The sequence below is a fragment of the Drosophila kikkawai genome, chromosome 3R (genome assembly GCF_030179895.1).
Source record: "Drosophila kikkawai strain 14028-0561.14 chromosome 3R, DkikHiC1v2, whole genome shotgun sequence".
NCBI lineage: Eukaryota > Metazoa > Arthropoda > Insecta > Diptera > Drosophilidae > Drosophila > Drosophila kikkawai.
Genome location: NC_091731.1, coordinates 35,564,456 through 35,582,832, shown reverse-complemented (window position 1 = coordinate 35,582,832; position 18,377 = coordinate 35,564,456). Strand labels below are relative to the sequence as shown.

At 41.8% G+C, this 18,377-nt stretch overlaps 1 protein-coding gene across 1 annotated transcript in view; it reads left to right on the top strand.

Moving 5' to 3' along the window:
- The window catches only part of Octbeta2R (Octopamine beta2 receptor), a 50,443-nt gene that overhangs the window by 18,578 nt on the left and 13,488 nt on the right, over positions 1-18,377 (top strand). The window lies entirely within an intron of this gene.

Below are 18,377 nucleotides of genomic sequence, written 5' to 3'. Positions count from 1 at the left end.
TTTTATCCCGACACCATCGCACCGCGAAAAGTGAGTGCGAGTGCGAGTGCGAGGGTCCTTGCTGGGCCGTTAACTTACTAAATTTCACGTACTAACACCGCCGCAACAGGACTGCCTGTCAGTTGGCCACATCCCCCGCCTCTCTTCTCTGGCGTTCTACCATTTCAAGGGCTTTTTATTTCAACTTCAAGTGAAAGCCGCGCGACGCTCTCATCTGGAAATTCTTACGCTTCGCACTCGTTCTCGTCCTCGTCCTGGCCCTCGTCCTCGCGTCGTGCCACTTCGACAGGCCACAAAAAGTATAAATTTTATATTTGCATGCAAATGACACTCTCGACGGGCGTCTTCCTCATGATTTGATTGCACTGCCCGCGGCCCATAAAATGTGGCTGACCAAAAAGATATGCCAGCGTGTACAAAGGCGCGCAATTAAGCTGAAAGCCTGGCCAAGAGCCGAGTCGGAGTTTGATTTGTCAGCTTGGGCCATAAACGACTCGATGATGGAAATTACTTTTGCATGAAATTGATTTCACTGGAAATCTGTTACAAACTAACGTTTTCCCCTCGATTGCCCACTGTCGCTGCATTGCTAGACCGCAGTAATTTAATTTACGGGAATGCCTTTGCCATTGCCTTTGCCTGCTGTTAAATGGCATTTTTCCTGGAAAGTAATTTAATGCCAAGTCAGGGCAAAATCCTTTAAATTCAACTGAGGCCAGCCGCAATCCTCGCCAGCAATCTCAGGTGGTAGCAACGGGGTGGCATTCTAAAGGCCCGTCCTGAATGGCCGACTTGCAATTCAATGTAAGTACAACGCTTTTCACTGCAAAATGAAAGCCCGCCCCATGTCTCACCTGCCTTTTGAATGAGTGGGAAGGGGAAGGGGGTTACTTTCCATCCCTTGTTGTGCATAAATTGCAGGGACTAACTGCAGCAGAACCGTAAAATATGAACGCACATGAATGTATGTATCTCGTCGCATCTCCGGGTGTGTATAGCTAGGTGTTGCTGAATGCAGAATCCCGCTTTCGCATCACCTTTTTGTGTGCGACACGCCACGCCCGTACTCTGGGCCCGTGCTCGACAGCATTTTATGCGCTGCACTGCGCTCAGCTGGCTCACCTGAAACACCTGAAACACCTGCCTTTCGGGCCACCACACCTGGTACCCCGCAAACAATGCACTTGGCGAAAATTCAAGGGATGAAAAGTAATGTTTTTAAAGAAAATAAAGCTTTAGCTAAGCGAAATTATTTGGATAACTTAAATTGCTTATTTATCTATAAAATATATCTTAATTAAAATGTATATATCAAAAGAGCTTCAAATATATGAAAATTTAGTTAAATAATACTTTGATATTATTTGAAAAATTCCACAAATATTAAAGCATGTTTCTACCATATTTTTTTAATATTCCTTTATGTAGTACCCTGATTTCTTCAAGTGCACTCAAACATCACCATCAAAAAGCATCCAACTCCACCATAGGCCCACAGGCAAAAACTGTGCGTAGATCCTAGCTCCCTGCGCCCAGCTTTTGGTACATTGTCGGCGGCTCTTCCTCGTTAGGGTCTAATTAAAATTAAAATTTGTGGCTTTAATGAAAAACTTTTTGTGAGTAGGCCTCAGATGCTCGTTAAATTAGTCAGACCAAGTACCGCCATGGCTTTTTGTGCCGCAAACTGCAACTGATGATGGTCGATGGTGGTGGTGATGGTGGTGTCAGCAATGTTGGTATCAAAGTCACGTTGTCGCCGCGTGAGATCAACACTCGGGGATTTTGGAATTGGAAGAGGGACAGGTAAGGAGGAGATGAGAAGGTGAGCAGGTGAAGAGCTAGGGAGCTGAGAAGCTAAGAGGCTGAGCCGTGATTGCTTTGCACCTGCAATTCGTATCACGTAGCGAAAGCTCCAATATTCAAATAGGGACAATTTCAAAGAAATGTCAATCAAGGTAAATGTATCTGATTTAAGTCATTAATATTTGAATTTCTTAAGATTATATTGGAAAGCTATTGAAGTGTAAAATGGGAAAATTCTGATTAATATTGAATAAAGAATGATTATGGTTTTAAAAACATATAAAAGAAGAATAATTTGTACACTTCAGATTCATAAAATCATATTTTTTGTATAAGATATGGTTTAGATAGTTGGTACTTTATCTTGATTGTTCTAGGACTTTTTCCATCTAAAACTCTTGGATATATGGCTTTCCTGATCCCCCAAATATGCTTATAGATGTCTATCTTGCTCAGATTTAGTCATTTCCTAACAAAAATTTGCTTTTCTGCGACTTCATATAGAGTAAACTTTGAATGTTGCCTTCGTGTCACGTCCGGATGCAACAAATATACGGTGCAGATAATCTGGCTTGGTATTAAATCACCGTTACGGTTACGTGCATTCCGAGCCGTTTGCCATTTCGCCATTCGGGCTTTGCATACTCTGGGGCGAGTTACCATTTTGTCGTGTGTACGTGTCAAAATGTGGCAACATTTTCTATTTGCACCCCTACCCCTCCCCCCCTCGCACCTGTACTGGAAATTAAATTAAGATTCGCCAAGTCGCCTGCCCCTTTTTTGCGGATTGTCAACATGCCGTGTGTCCTTTTGGCTTGTTCTCCTGCCAAATATGAGCGCAAGGATAACGGTTGGCGTACAGTAAAGGGTTTCCTCAATAAATTCAGCGCACAGGCCCAAATACAAGGAGACAAGGATACGGCTGGCGAGGGGAGCAGCCAGCAGGAGCTGTGACAGGCGACAGCCATAACGGTGACAGCGATAAATTAAATGGTAATTCGAATTTACCGTTAAGTGACACGAACAACCAACTAGCACACACACAGACACAGAGAGGACACACATAAAGTCTATATAGACACTGTGTTCTGATGGAACAATAAAAAGTAACAAACAAACTGCCAAAGCCAATGAAACATATAAACCGAAAAGCGAGACGGAAACTGGAGACCGAAACCAAAACGAAAGTAAAACTTTATGCACGAAAATTGCTGTTAACGTGACAATAAATGGAGAAAAATAAAAGAAGACAGGGGATACAGATACACAGATACAAACACTAGGGATGTAGCTACTACATACTATTTGCCATAAAAACAATCGAAAAAGGCCAGACAAGCGAATTAAAGTTGGTGACTTTAAATTTCTTTGTTAATGCCGGCCGACTTCCGTTCGTTCTCCTTTCTATGCTATGTATTTTGTTCAGCTTTTTTGTTCCCCAGGGGCAACCCAAAAAACTTTGTATTTCCATGGCGAAACCAAAAATTTATTGCCAAAGTTGGGCCCAAGAATGGTGAGGCGAGAGTTTTTCTTGTTTTGTTGGGCCCTTTTGCAAATGCTAAATGTCTTGTTAGCGTTACACTGACCGCATTCCAATGGCCCAAAACTCTCTGCATATTTGTCAACGGGGTCGGCCTTTGATAAACCGGAAGTGATACCCCCCGCACACATACACATTAACGAACCAAGTCAAGGCTGGGGGGTGGAGGCCTTTAGCGATCGGATCATAAAACCTGCGAAATTGCCCCCGATTGCCTTGGCGAAGGGAAAAACTTTTCAGCCCATGTAATAAATGCGAAATGCGAAAAGGGAAAAACGAAGTGAAAAGCGAGGCGAAAAGTGAAGCAAAGGTTCGCCAACAAGAACAACCCGTTCAATGAGCATAAGCTCAAGTTTTGCAATGTTTTGAGTTGGGCCGCTCTCTGATTTCAGTTGCCTGTTGTACAGATTGTTTTTTCTACGCTGCCATTTTTTTTTTTACTTCTTGCCTTGATCCACTTTTCTGGCTTTTGCCAGGCTCGACAGTCGACGCACAGTAGCGCCTCTCGAACAAAAGCCGTTGCAAAAATCGAAAAAGTCATAATCGCAAAATCGATTTAAACTATAAGAAATCGACAGAGAATTTCCCAAGGATTCCGAATCTGTAACCAAAAAAATTTTCAGATTTTTTTTGAGGAAGATATGAGCATTCAAAGTCGAAATTGTTTTCCGTGTATGCGTCATACAACAAAAAATAGGTCAATTAGTCGACTTTCAGGTAATATTACACAAAAACTACATAACCAATGGTCTTGAATTTTTTTTTAAATGATAGGTATATTCATTACCTCTTATTCAAATTAAAAAAAAGGTAGTTTTGTGTGGGCTTGTACAGGTAAATCGCTACCTGCCAGGTGTCCATTATTTTCACCTTTTTCTAGCTAAAGTAGTCTATAACTTCTGAAGCTGCCCAGAGCCGGCGACTACACTATGACTACGCACTGCGTGTATCTTTCCTGAATCAGAATCCGTTTAGAAAGTCTGCGTCCAGCTGCGACTCTGGCATTGCGAAGCAAAACACTGAAACAACTCAGGGTAAAATATACCAAAATACCGACACAATTTCATACAAACCAACAAAAAATACTAACTGTAGCGCTCACGGTTCTGTGGCGGTTAAACATAGAACAAAAAAAAATTTTTTTTCCAGTTTTCAAATTATTTTTATTTAAGCAAATACATCAAAATAAAGATAAAAAATTAAATAAAAAATATTTTTAAAAAATTGTCTTCATTGAGAAAAAAATATTTCTTCACTTTGATACCCTTTAAAAAGGCGAATGAGTGGGCGTGGCAGATTTTCCAATACATATGTTAATTTTACAACAATTACCTATCAAATGGCGTTTAAATTATTTAGTTATCTTGTTTTGTTCAAAAGTTATGATTTTTGCAACGTAAAATGAGAAAAGGCGCTACTGTGCGACGTTCCAACTCAGCAGTCAAATGGGCCGTCGACGGGTCGGCCTATATATGTGCATATAGCTGAAAAAGCACTGAGAAAAAAAATATATAAAAAATATAGACACACTTTAGAATGTTTAAAAATTTATCTTTTGAGAAATTGTATTTGATTTGTAATCTATCTATCTCTTAATCTATCAATTACTTTATACAAATTCTTGTTATATGTGTAATTAATGACCTTAAACTTTTATTCTCGATGCATAAATGTATGTACCAACCGATTTGTTGGCCAAAGTTGATGTGGAATGATGTGAAAATACGGCTGTTGGCTGCTGCTAAAATCCGAGCTGGGAACAGTGGGCCCCAGAGCGAACAGAATCCGAGGATTCCCCCTTTGATTTATGTAATTGCGGCCAGATCTGAAATGTATATAGCAAACACAAAACACGGTGAAATTGGAAAAAGGTTGCTGATCGAATATTAAATGCAATATTCCATTCAAATACTCGAAGTAAAAATTCAGTTAAGCGAATTTGAGACTCGATGTCAGTGTGTGAATGTTGGGGGTTTTTTTGTTTAGGCCCAAAAGGGAACCCCCTTAAAGCTTTAATGTTATGCAAACCGAATTTGGCCAGCGCTGCGGCGGAACAAAACCGGAGGGAGAAACCTGAATCCGAATCCGAATCCGATTCCAAACCCGAGCCAGAAACAGGAACATGGCCCCAGAACCGGGCCCCGTTGCATATTTGATTGTTGGCTTAAACAATGTGAGCTTTTTGGGTATTTCAAGGGGCCGGCAAATGGAATTAGTCGAGTGGGGATCACAGCTCCCAGAGCTGAATAAACACAGCTACGAGTAGGGTTGAGATTGAGCCATCTGGAGATAGGAGCGTGTCTGTCCAACTGTCAGGAGCTCTCATTCCCATTCCCATTCCCATTCCCATTCCTTCCCTGCATTTCTGAGTGGGGCATTCAACTTTCCGTCAAGTGGCAGTCGCAGCAACTCCAAGTTCGCTGGCAAATCGGGAATGGCTCCTCCTCTGCCTGGCAAGTGGAATAGGCCCGTCGTCCATGTAACGCATGATATATGGTAATGGCCTCCCTGCCTGTTCTTATGCCTGTGCGTAACCTGCACACTATATGTGGTATTTCGCACTCATACATATGTATGTATGCACGGATGAGTTAGAAGAAGCAGAAGAAGGTGCTGTGCGAGCTGCCGACACTTTAAGTGCCACGTTTAGTTGGCACCCACACACACGCAGCCCAAGTGCTGGCATAAATAAGGAAAACGCCACAAAATATTCTGCAGAAGTACAGAGCAAGAAAAGGGTTTATCCGTAAGTCAGACCTTTATCAAATCATAAGGGAAATATGTCATAAAGGGGTTGTTTTGCTTTATAAGTTGGGTATATTGATGACCAATGGATTGTGATAAATTGATTGAATTATAAATAAAAGTATATATTCAAAGGCCTTAAAAGAAGAGTCAGGTGTATATTTTAAACAAGAATTAATCATCTAATAAGATTTACTCCCCCAATAACAATAACCCATTTCTCTCCGTGCACCGCAACTATAGGCCAGAAAGTAATATTGGCTTTTGCTCTGCCGCTGACCAGACCCAGGAGCTTTCCCGGGCCGTTCATCTTGAGCAAAAATACCTCAGAGACAACTTGCTGCGGCAGCTTGAAGTGTCCAGTCTTCCGTCGTGTGCAATTATTTATGTATGACAGGAGCAGAGATAATAGTTGGCCAAATTAAATACGACTATTTGCAAATCGCTGACAATTGGTGTCGTGTGTGTGTGCGTGGGTGTGTGCGATATGTGTGTAATGAACGCACATATTTAATTTCGAATTAAATAACATTAATTAAGGCCAGCTAACGACCCGGCCAGACAGTTAAACAGTTTTCATAATTAAGGCAGCGTTTAGCGCCAAAGCCCAAGTGGGGACGACACACAACCGCATCGATACAGACATGAACCGCACCGTACTTGCACTTAACATGTGTTAGCATCCGCACCTCCTCCAATGTCTGTGGGTTGCCTGCTGCATGTTCGAGAGTTGTCTTGCGGCTGCAGCCACTGGAGGTGTTGACCAGGTAACGGGCGCTGCTCTGGGCCAACCCGACAGCCCTGAGGTTTATCGATTATAAGACGCCTTATGCCCTCAAAATGCCGCACTTGAGCTTAAATCCTGGCTCATCTTGGGGGGCAAAAGACGTTTTTCCTCAGCCTCCCCATGGCTCCTCCTACACACCTCTTAGACTCCTGCTTGAAAGCCTAGAATCGATGGAGGAATTTGTTTATTGGATTCTGGCAGCTGCCAGACATTACCACAAAGAGGAAAAAATATATAATTGATAGAAGATTTTCCTGTGAAAAATGTGTCATGTCTAGCATGTGAAATTGTGTGTGTAAGAGGATTAATAAAATATATTGGCCTTAAAGGCTTTAGCTTTACTTAATTCATAACAATCAAAGTACATAACAAATATAAATACAAGCTTCATATTTCAAATCCTTAAATTTTAGCTTAGACAAGTGTAAATTCCTTTATCTTTTATTTTATAGATATTTCATTTATTTTTGCCTTGAAACAAAAACATTTTGTCACTGCCTTTGGCCAAGTTATCTGCAGCTTAGGTAATCTGTCCTTAAAGTCACAGCGAAATCTTAAATGTGGCAGCGGCTCTGACTGAAAATCCGTTTTACGACTCCACCGCTGACCTCGTGCACTTGCAGCCCATTTGTCTGGGCCCTTGTCATGTCGCAACGAAGATGGAAAGCCAGTGCCAGTCGCAGTCACTCCCACTCACCAATGTCGCTGTTGGTTTTCACGAGAAAAACGCTAAACCAGAGAGAGAGAGAAAGAGAGTCGCCGGAATCTCTAGCGGCAGAAAATTCTTGGGAGTTTCCTCCTGACAAGTGTGTGTTGGTCCAGTGCTCTTCTCTCCGATGAAGTAGTCGCATAAACATTTATGATCTGCTCCGGCTTTCATCCGGCGACCACTTTCACTTTATTAGCCCACATTTGTGCTGGCCATAAACCGGCGGCCAGAGCGTGTTAACAAACATAAAGGGCTCCCGCTCGGCACTCGTTTAATTCGATGCCTTCATTATGCCCGGCTATTTCGGTATTTGGTGGTCTGTATTCGGCATTCCAATTGCCAGGAGAGCCAGTGATGGCATTGAATGAGGAGCTGTAGCGAAGGCTGCTGGAATTCGGAAGCTGATGCCATTCAAGATTGGGCTTTTATTTAAGAAAGAGATATGTTTCTGCAAAGATTATAGAAAAATAAAAGAATTTAAAGGCATTTCCCTAGTCAGACATATCAATTTATTTACTGAGTTTATTTCTTCCAAATACACCAGCCAAGAATTTCCATTTAAAGACAGACTTTATGTCTCTTTAAGCCAACAATAAAAATGTACAAATAACTTTCTATATAAATACTTTGCGCTGATTGCTAATAATAGGTTTCAAAACTCGAACCCAAAGTAATAATCCCTCGCGTTCTGTTATGAAATCCTCCTCTCCAAGCCAAGATGTGTTCATCATCCCTGGCCAGGAGCAGGGTCATGAGTTCTCCTCTGATCAACTTGTCCGCAATGTGCTCATAAAAAACCAGTCAGTAGGCCTTCCCAAGTGGACGGTGCCGACTGTCGGACTGGCGACGACGACGACTGCAGGACAGTTGAAAAGGCGACCAAATTGAATAAACACATAACGAGCCCGGTGCACAAGGAACCACCGGCAACGGAACGGTAATAAAACTTTTAGCCAAAGAGCAAACAGAGACCAGGCAGGGACCAGGACAAGAGCCAAGGCGACCCCCGATGGCCTCAGTTCGTTATTCAGTCGCATATGGATGTGGGATAAGCATGTGGGCTGGCTCTGGCTGCTGAGTGGATGTGTGTTTCTGCTCTCGTTTTTTGTGCTCTATTTTGCTGTGTGAGCAATAAACATTTTGTGCTTTCCTTTTTTTTTTTTTTGGCAAACAACAAGGTAAATTGCGCTCGTAAGTATGCTACAGTCTTTCCGCAATTCGCAATGCTCGTATGGCATGTGCGTGTGCGTGGCTTTCGCCATTGTTGGCAGTGCGTTTCCGTTGTTTTTGAAACTGTTTCGGAGCTTGGAGCTTGCTCTCGGTTCCGCCAAATGAATTTTTGGAAGTGCTGACAACGCAGCGACTTTTCAATATAGCCATGCTCCCCCGCATCCAATTCTGATTGCTCCCCCAGGCCGAGTTCATTTTTGCCATTCGACTAAATTGCATTGGATGATTGAGGCGGCTCACCTGATGCTGTTTGGTTATGGCGCGGTGGGTGGTTGATGGTTGGCCTTTATGGCCGGCACACACAAAAAATTACGCTGATTAGGCAAGTGACTTTTATGGATTTTCAATGAGCCTCTAATCAGGGCTTTCCGTTTGGGTTTCTGCCCCACTGCCTTTGTCGCTGCCAATTGATGTCAACTAGCAGCGGGCTTTGAGCTCTGATTGCTTTCCCTGTTGCCGGCTCTTTGAGTTGTGTTGAGTTTGGGTTGTCGGTTGCCAATTAGTGAAGTAAGCCCCGGCTAATCTGGCAGTGTGAGGCCACAGCTATTTTCGGGGCAAGAGCACATCGCTGCTGCACTTGCTCGACCATGCCACTTCCGTTTGGCACATATCCAAAATGCTTTCCACCCCATAAGCCGTCACTTTCACCAGCAGCAACAGTAGCAGCAGTAAAATGAACGAGCCAAAGGATTTTCCGTTGCATGGCAGAGATTTTTCATTTTCATTTTCATTCAAATAGCAATGTGCTTTAATTCGTTGCATTTGTTTCCAGCTTTGTTTGACTTTTCATTTCATTATTGTGCAATGGGAAAGGCAGCATATAGAAGTGAATTTTGTAACTAAATTATACAACTAGGGGATATCTGGTACATCATTTATTAGTTTAATTTTCTTGAATCCTTAATTGGAAATTTTTAAGTTAAGTTGCTTTGTGTCAAGTGACCACAGAAAAGAAAAACTTTTGCCGCTACAGTAATAGTTTCTTTAAAGGGGGAAGAACAATTTATTATATTTATATTATTGGTAACTTCACTTAGAGTAGCGAAATCAGAGCTCATACAAAAAATCCAATATACCCCTATATTCCTCCCACTACGAGGTATATAGAAAAACAAAATCACTGCCACGAGCTGCGGATGAGCAGGGATTCTGTATTCCGGAGGAGGAGGAGCTGCTGCCGGTGGAGTCCTGCATACACAAAATCACTTTGCCCACCGTGTTTGTTATTTAAGAGCAAGCTTCTGGGACACATTATGGCAAACAGAAAACAGGGCACCCAGGAAAAGTTGGGTAACTATGAAGTAGTACACTCGAAAGCGGAGCCTGTTATTGTTGGGGGAAACTGTGCTGTTAATAAATCTGAGCCCTCGGTGCTCTGGTTCCAATTCAATCTTGAACAACGAGCGGAGCAACAAGCTGCCTGGTTAGATTTCGAGTCGATGGAGGGAAAAACTCCTGAAACACAGAAACTGAAACAAAACGAAAGTTTAATCTGGAAAACGCTGCGAGCCATGAGCAGCAGGTCCAGGTTCAGGCTGCACACCCTCTTCTTCACATTCCATTGCATTTTGTTGAAATGCTTTTAAAATTATTTGCCTGCCAACATCGAGTGTATAGTGTGTGTGTGTAGTGTGTTTTGCTGTAATTGCATTGCCTTTTTGTGTCAGCCGGGTGGACATCCTGCAGGGCTATTGTGTGTTCAAGTCTACGTCTCCTGTGTTTGGCCGCTCTGAAAAAGGACCCAAACTAATTTTGTGGCATGTCTGTTTAAGTAATTGTTTAAGCTTTTAATTCACTGACCGCCGAAGGCCCGCTCCTCTTGCTTGAAAGTGAAAAAAACAGTGCTGACCACAAAGCAACACAAACCAATTAGAAAAAATATGTGAAGCAAAGGACCCATTTAAAATAAATTTAAATAAAATAAAGACATATTTTTCAAGATAATAAATTATGTTCTCCAGAGATTCTTTAATAATAAAACCCTATTATTAAGCTTAAACTGCCATCACTGATGGCCACATATGGAGCTAAATTTTAAGGCCATTTGCGTGCTAAATTTAATATCCATCAAAGTTCACATCTGACCCATCGCTCATCGCTCCACTGGGGGTCTCCGGTCCGCCTGGCCGGGCTGTGGCCATGCGCTTGCTATTTGCTCTTATGGAGCAGCAGCTTTTGCGGTTTGCTCAACTAACTCCAAAGCCATAATGGTATTTATGCGCAAAAATTAAAATTTTGCCAAGCATAGAAAACGGATTTTCCTAATTGTTTGTACGCTTTTGTTGGGTCAGCATGTGTGTGTGCCTGTGCTGCGTGTGTGGTTTGCAATAAATCCGCTTTCATTTAACTACAACTGCTTCGGACATACGCACCCTAACCGAACTCTAAGTAAGCTGCTTAAAATTCAAAGTTCTCGATGATTTGGATCACTCAACCAGACTGGGGACAGGCACAGGCCATTAGCAGGGGATTTGATTGGAAAGGACTTGGCCCAAAAAGCCTCTCAAGGACTTGGGTCATATATTGGCAAACGGTTAGTGTCAGGGTCTCCCTTGGCATTTGCATCTAATTGCCATGCACTCCGAGGGCGGTCCGAATCCCCGAGTCTTTCATAAATATTTATTCCCATTTCAATGCATAATTGCGAAACTCGTTCGCGCTTCGTCGGCGAACTGAGAGTTGAGTAAACTTGCCATTGTGCCAATATTTTTATGCATAGAGTTTTCAATTTCAGCTCTTGGCTTTTAGCCAGTATTACAGATTTGGTTACAAATTCTCTCTCGCAGAAACAGTAAATTTTTCAACCTCACCTAAAGTAAAATGTTTCCAGCTTAGTCTCTCATTAAACGCTTAAAATAACAAGTTTTCAGCCCTACAAATATCGCGCTTTTGCAGTCTTATCCCTTTCGGGAGCCATAAAAAGGCAAAGCCATGGATGAAAAGATTTTTCCTTAACGGGGTTTTTCCTGGCAACCAGTTTATTTGAATTTGAATTTGTCAACACGATGCAGGGGAGCGGACAAGGCCGTCCAGTGCTTAGCTATCTGGGATGTGCGAGTGAGTACTTTATTCGTGTTCGAAGCGGAAGGGCGAAAAAGCTGGAAAACGAATGAAAAGCTGGGAGAGAAGAGAGAAGATTTGCCAGAGCACACAAATTTTTTAATAATCAGAACGCAAAGCGATGAAAATCGCTGGCCACGCGTGGAATGTGAAAATGTGAAAAGCCAGCATGGAAATTCGTGTGTGGCTGTGGCAGTGGCTGTGGCCGTGCTGTGCGGCCTTCGCCGGCTGTCTCGTAGATTTAACGAAATACGCGCCATAAATTATAATATAAAGAATATAAATTCATTGCTTTTGATTATTTCATGCAAAGACACACACACATAACACACACTCATTCGTCTCTGTGTGCGACGCATTTTTGGTTTTATTTCCCTGCTTGGTTTTTTATTGCCCGGATTATATGGGCGGCTCAAAAGTTGGTTTAGTTTTTTCTCTGAAATTCCTTTACTTTCATTCGTTCGGTAATGGCCGCAGTCGCAATTTTTGTTTTTCGGCCCAGTCATAAAGTCGGATGGATATGCTTCGCCAAAAAAATACTTTGCATACTTCGAGGCGACCCCAATTTCCCAATTGTATGTACGATGACATTGAAAGGAGCTTCCTTTCGCAGCACAACTTCATCTTCCACATTCCTCGCATTCGCGACGGCTGAATTATTTGATAACCTTATTTTCCAGCGCCGTCTTGGCCCATAATTTGATGGCTTCAGTTCGAGCAGTTCATGTCGAGCCTCAAGAATGCCTGGCAGCTCGAGGATGTTTCATATTTGGGGTTTAATTTCCCATGTAAGACGAGCCAAGGCCTTCGTCAGTTTGACTCTGAATTTGCAAGGAAGGTATGGGTGCACAAGAAGAAAAATTAACATTATGTGATGATCAATTTTCAGATTTCACTTAAATTTAAATAGGGATAAATAGAAGTTAAATAGGATTTTGCTGGCATTTTTTTCATAATAGGTCTTTCCATTTCCTTCATTTTCCGTTAACCAAAATCTTAGACTTTGTATTACTACAAGATCTTTCCTTTTACCTATCTTTTAAATAGAAAATATAATCCTGAATCTCAAATCTACCTCCTCAATCCAAGCCCAATTTTCTTTAGTGTGCCACCTGAGGTTACTGCAACTGCAGGCGCTTGTCATATGCATTTTCACTTTCCGACTGCTTGGCATTTAAGCTCAACTAGCAAAACTTTGCAATTGGCATGTGCGAGGCGGCCGAGAAGCACGAGGAGAATTTCGAAATTGGAGCAGAGCTGGCTCAAGTTAGGGCCTAGCCTTGAGTGAGCCTCGAAAAATCGAATTGAAATTGTTTCAATTTTCGTAAAATGGCGTTGAACTCGAGAGCGGTCCATGAGTCATTTATAAACCCAGTTGCCGGGCACGATTCCTTGTGGGCGTGGTCGTTGGAGGTTAGTGGAAGTAACGGAAACGGAAGTCTCGCCCGCATGAATATGCATGAGCCGTGTGGTCGGTGAACAGGGGATTCCTTTTTAGGAGGAAAATGCCACGGCTGTGTCCTCCAGGCAGCTGCAGGTGCCATTAGGCGCAGCTGGCAAAATACTTCAGCTTTTCCGGGGAAACGAGAGAGCTTTTCTCTGCCAAATAAAATACGACAGCATGCTTAAGCTGCTCGTCGTTTTGGCCCTCTTCTCCAAAAGGGTCTATTAATTTGCAGTACCCAACAACTGGTTTTTAGGTTGCAGCGGAAGCGAGCATCATCAATTTGCTGATATCTGCAAGTAAACACTCTCTCGAGGACCTGGGCAGGCGGCTTCCCGTCTGGTTGTTATACCTGATGGACTGACAAATGGGTTTCGCTCGAACTTGGCCTGGTCAGATTAATGGCCAAATTCATGGGCCACTGCCAAAAAGGGGGCGGGGGGCTGGCTAATGGTGTCCACTTTGAAAGAGCCTTGGGTTTATTAGCACTTATAAAGCCACAGGAACTTAAGGATGGCTAAGAATAAATGGACTCCAAGTTGGTTAAAGTAAATGTGTATATTTTTATTGCTTGCTTTTGTCATATAAATATTTAAAAGGATTTAATAGCAGTAAGCATTTTGAAGTTAAAATCCTTTTAAAAAAGCCATAATTGAATACTGAATAATTTAATTCAACTGTCAAATAATTTGTACCAAATAATTCATGCACATAAATCCATGTATGTCTCTATCTACATGAATTTAAATTACAGCTTTGCAAAAATGTATCTTTCAATTCATGTATTTATCTTTTACCATAAACAAAATCATTTAAATCCTCATTTTATCCCTTACAACCTACAAAAAATACCATTGAATTTTCTAAAAATGTTTATTCAGTTCAAAAAAGAAACCTGATGACTTTGTAAAAGAATTGCAATGCATATACATTAATCAGGCTAGAACAAATAATGTTCGATTGCCTTCTGGCTCAAACTGGACTGGCACAATGGACAGATTTGGGCCAGCTGGCTGCAGCCATTCGTACTTGGCTGACAGGCGTGAGGCATCAGTTTCGGGATTCCAAGGATAAGACTCAAAGCCACTTAGGCGCACTGTCAATGCTAGACAAGCGCTCATTAAGCCCTGACCCCTGGCGTTGAGCTGATAAGGAGTCGGACACATTGAGTCGTCATCGCGGGTAGGACCAGGGTATAGGGGAAAAGAGGAACTCTTGGAAGGACAAAAGAGGTACATCCGCGTGGGTTCGTCAATCAGCGCAACGCTCGCCGAACTTCTGACAGTTTGCTGTCACGGCCAGCACACAGGCGCAAGCTGGAAATGACAAACGGAAGCCGCTCTTCCTGGAACAGGCAAAGCCAAAGTCAAAGCCAAAGAGAGCGTCCTCGCGCACTGTCAAGATGCTGTCAAGGATGCGAGTCCTGAATTCCTGAAGATGTCGTACCAGCGGCGCTTCTTGGACAGCGCCAGCAGTCTTTTTCTTCCCTTCCTTCCCAATCAATTAGTCGCCGGGAAGGCAACTCTTTCGAGAACAATGCGACATTGTTCCCCCTTGAATGTTGCTCTAAACAATTTAATGCCAGTAAGACAATAATGCTTATTAAGCAATTTTCATTAATCGCCGCGCCACTCGACGTTCGATGCCGCAATCTCAAGAGGGTAGCTATGCTGGCGCAGAAGACAATAAAATCAAGGGAGAGGCAAGGGGATAGGGAATCTCTAATGCTGTACACAAGAAAATAAATATTTACAAATAGCTGAAGATGTAACAGAAATTTATCAAGGAATTAAGAACTATAGAGCTATAGAAATAATTTCCAAAATGTATTTAAACCCCAAGAAAATTCCATTTCAAGGTAAAGATTTCCCCGTCACAAAGTTACTAAGGAAGCATAGATTTTCCCCAAACTTTTCGTTGAGTGTGCAGTATTCCACCGAATTTCCAGCATAATGGAGAATAGAATAGAGCACGTTAGAGTTGAAGTGGCCTGGTCGTGAAATATCAAGGCAATCGATCTATATAAACCCCCGATACAACCCCTTCCCTTTTGTGCTGCCTGGCTGGCTTTATGCTCATTGTATCGAAGCTGCTGCAGCAGCACCAGCTTAAGTGTGTGCGAAGGAGGAGAAAAATGGGAGAAATAGGGGGGAAAAAATAAGAGGAGGAAGGACAGGATTCTATTTGTGTTTGCCTGGGTTTGGGTGTTGACTTTGACATTTGTTTTGTGTGGCTTATCCTTCAGATTCGCCCACCCTCCTCCTTTAAGCCACAATGGGGCATCAATCGGCGCGCATTTTTTGCCGTCTATTTAGCCAAGTTTCGTTTTTCATTGTGTGGACTTTGTGGATGTAGCTACAATGGCTTTTAAATGGCCGCTCGTGTTTCGCTCAGACCAAGACCCTCCTCATCCGCACACAGTTCCACACAGTTCCACATCCAGATCCAGATCCCTACTACTCCTATTTCATGGCTGCCTACTTTACGGCCAATAAAATCGCAACGCCTTGGGCGCTGCTCCAGCTTCGAGCTGGGGATTGTGTGTGAAGAGAAGCCCCCTCTCTAAATCGCTTACAGTTGGCAGCCTGGCATATTTATCTATGGAACTTGAAATTGAAAAGAGCTTTCCCCCCCGGCGTGTGTGTATGTGTACACAGAAAATAAAATTTCAAATGCAAAATTTGTAGTGTGAATGTCCGTTTAAATGAAATTAAACAGTTTCTGAATGTCATCCCATTAAATAAATTGAAAAACAAAGAGAACCGAAATTAAATAAGTGAATTTGTGGACGTGCTAGAGGTCTAAAGTATCCGAAATTTCATTAGAGCATTCACCCCTTTCTGGCTCAATTTATTATTTATAATATATAAGCAACACAAAATTGATACAAACTTAACAATTCACATTCCATTTTTTCCCGTGTGCCTCATCCGAGTCAGATTTGCAATGTAGAAAGCGAAAATTAAATATGTAAAAGTATAGTCAATGCATACAACAAGAAATGGGGCATGGAACTGGGGACTACAGGGGCTTTATTCCTGTGATTTATTTGCAGGCTGCGTGTCTAAATTGGACTGGGATTCTATTAAGAATACAACTGCATTGATGTGAGTGTGTGGTTGGTTGTTGATTATAATATTCATAATAATGTATCCATCAAAATAAATCGCCTTTAATCGGTCCTCAATTTATATGCATTAAAAAATGCCCAGCAAGACAATCCTCAGTGGCACTTCAATGTTGATTTCCCCAGCGTTCTGTTGTTTTTTTTCTACGGGATTTGATGATGGCAGTCAAGCACCTTGTCAACACAATTGAATTCGAATGAAAAATATAAGAAAATCACCAAGGCAAAATAAAAATGTTAATGAAATTAAAATTGTTTTGCGCTGAGCCAATGAAAATAGCAGCAAGAAATATAAATTTCTATGGATGTCCAGCCAACTGACGCAGACAATTAAATAGAATGGTTTTTATTTTCAAATATCAATTCAGATTTTGGCTCTCCATAAATGAAAATGTTTTTTGGAATTTTTATAGGAGAATTAATAAAAATATTTCTATAGTTTAGTGTTTTCACAAAGTTTAAAGTTAATTGAGAGCTTTAAAGTACAACTTTTATTCAATTTTACTCCCATAAATTAATTGACAATATTTTTATACACAATAATAATGAAAATTCCTTCAATTTGGCATTAATTAAACTTGTGAAAAAATATTTTGCAATTCACTTTATATTTTAAATGAAAATATTTTCATAATTGGCAGACATAAATTCTTGGAATTTCAAATAAAAGAAGAAAGGCAAATTAAACAAGGGTTCCTTTCAAGGGAGTGGGACTTGAAAACAGAAAAGAAAACCATTCAGTGCAGCTGAGGTGTGTGCGTGTGTGAGTTGCTGATGCGGCAGGTGGAACCGGTGGAACAGGTGTGTCTGGGTGGGGGGCTTGTCAAATTGCCAAGAGCAAATAAAAGACGACACACTCCACCCACAGGAGAAAAATGAAAACGGAGCAGAGAGTTTCGTGTGTGAACAAGTGTTTGTTTACTAAATAAAAATAAATGCAAGTTAATTAATTAAAAGTTTAAGCGAGATAGAGCAGGCTCCCAAGCTCAGCAAGCACTTCTCAACATATGTATATGTATTCACTTATGCTGAGCTTAATTAGCACAGATCTGGAGCAGGCTCTCTTGAGTCCATTGATACTTTTCCCCCGACCACGTTTATGATATCCACTCGGGGGCCTCGTAATTTGGCAACACACAAACCAGAAACTAAACTAGTCGAGGCCGTCCAATGCCAAGAACATGAACATATAGCGTCGACAATATGTGCGATGTGTGTATTTGAACAGTACGCAGAGCGAAATTAAATTTAAAAAATGATTTTCATGACATTAACATTGGCATTTGGCTGTCGCTAATGTTGCTGCTCGTTTACTGCAGATGAAGGCACATCCCCAGATGAGGATGCTGGTGTAGTTGTGACTGTTGATATGAGTGCAGAGAGATACGGATACAGATACGCAGATACAGATACACAAGACAGCTGCGTCCGGCGCATCTGAGGGGTTCCATCGTTCCATGGCTCGGGCTTCCGTTGCCGGGACACTGTCATCGCTTGTCACTCATCCGTTAACCTTCTGCGTTGGCCAACGAAATGCCGTGTTTTGGCTGACAAATTCGATGGGAAAATATGTGTGCTTAGGCACTGAGAGAACTATGGTGATGTTTTATTTAGTTTACTTCATTTATTGGAATTTAATTACTATTATAAGTAGTCGAGGTTTTACTAGGTTGAATTTTATAATTCATTTATAACTCTAAATCTAAAATCATGTAGCAAATGTGTAAGACACCAATTTCCGATTAAAAACCCTTCCTCCACACCGTTGGCTCGTGGTGCTTTGGGAACTCTCATTAATTAAATCAACTTTTAATCTATTTATACATTAAACTGAAGGAAATTCGTTTTGCCACAAAATTAATTATACGCCCACACGCCTTCAGAACCGAGTGCTGGCTGCCTCCGCCCCCAGGCAAAATTATAAATTTAAAA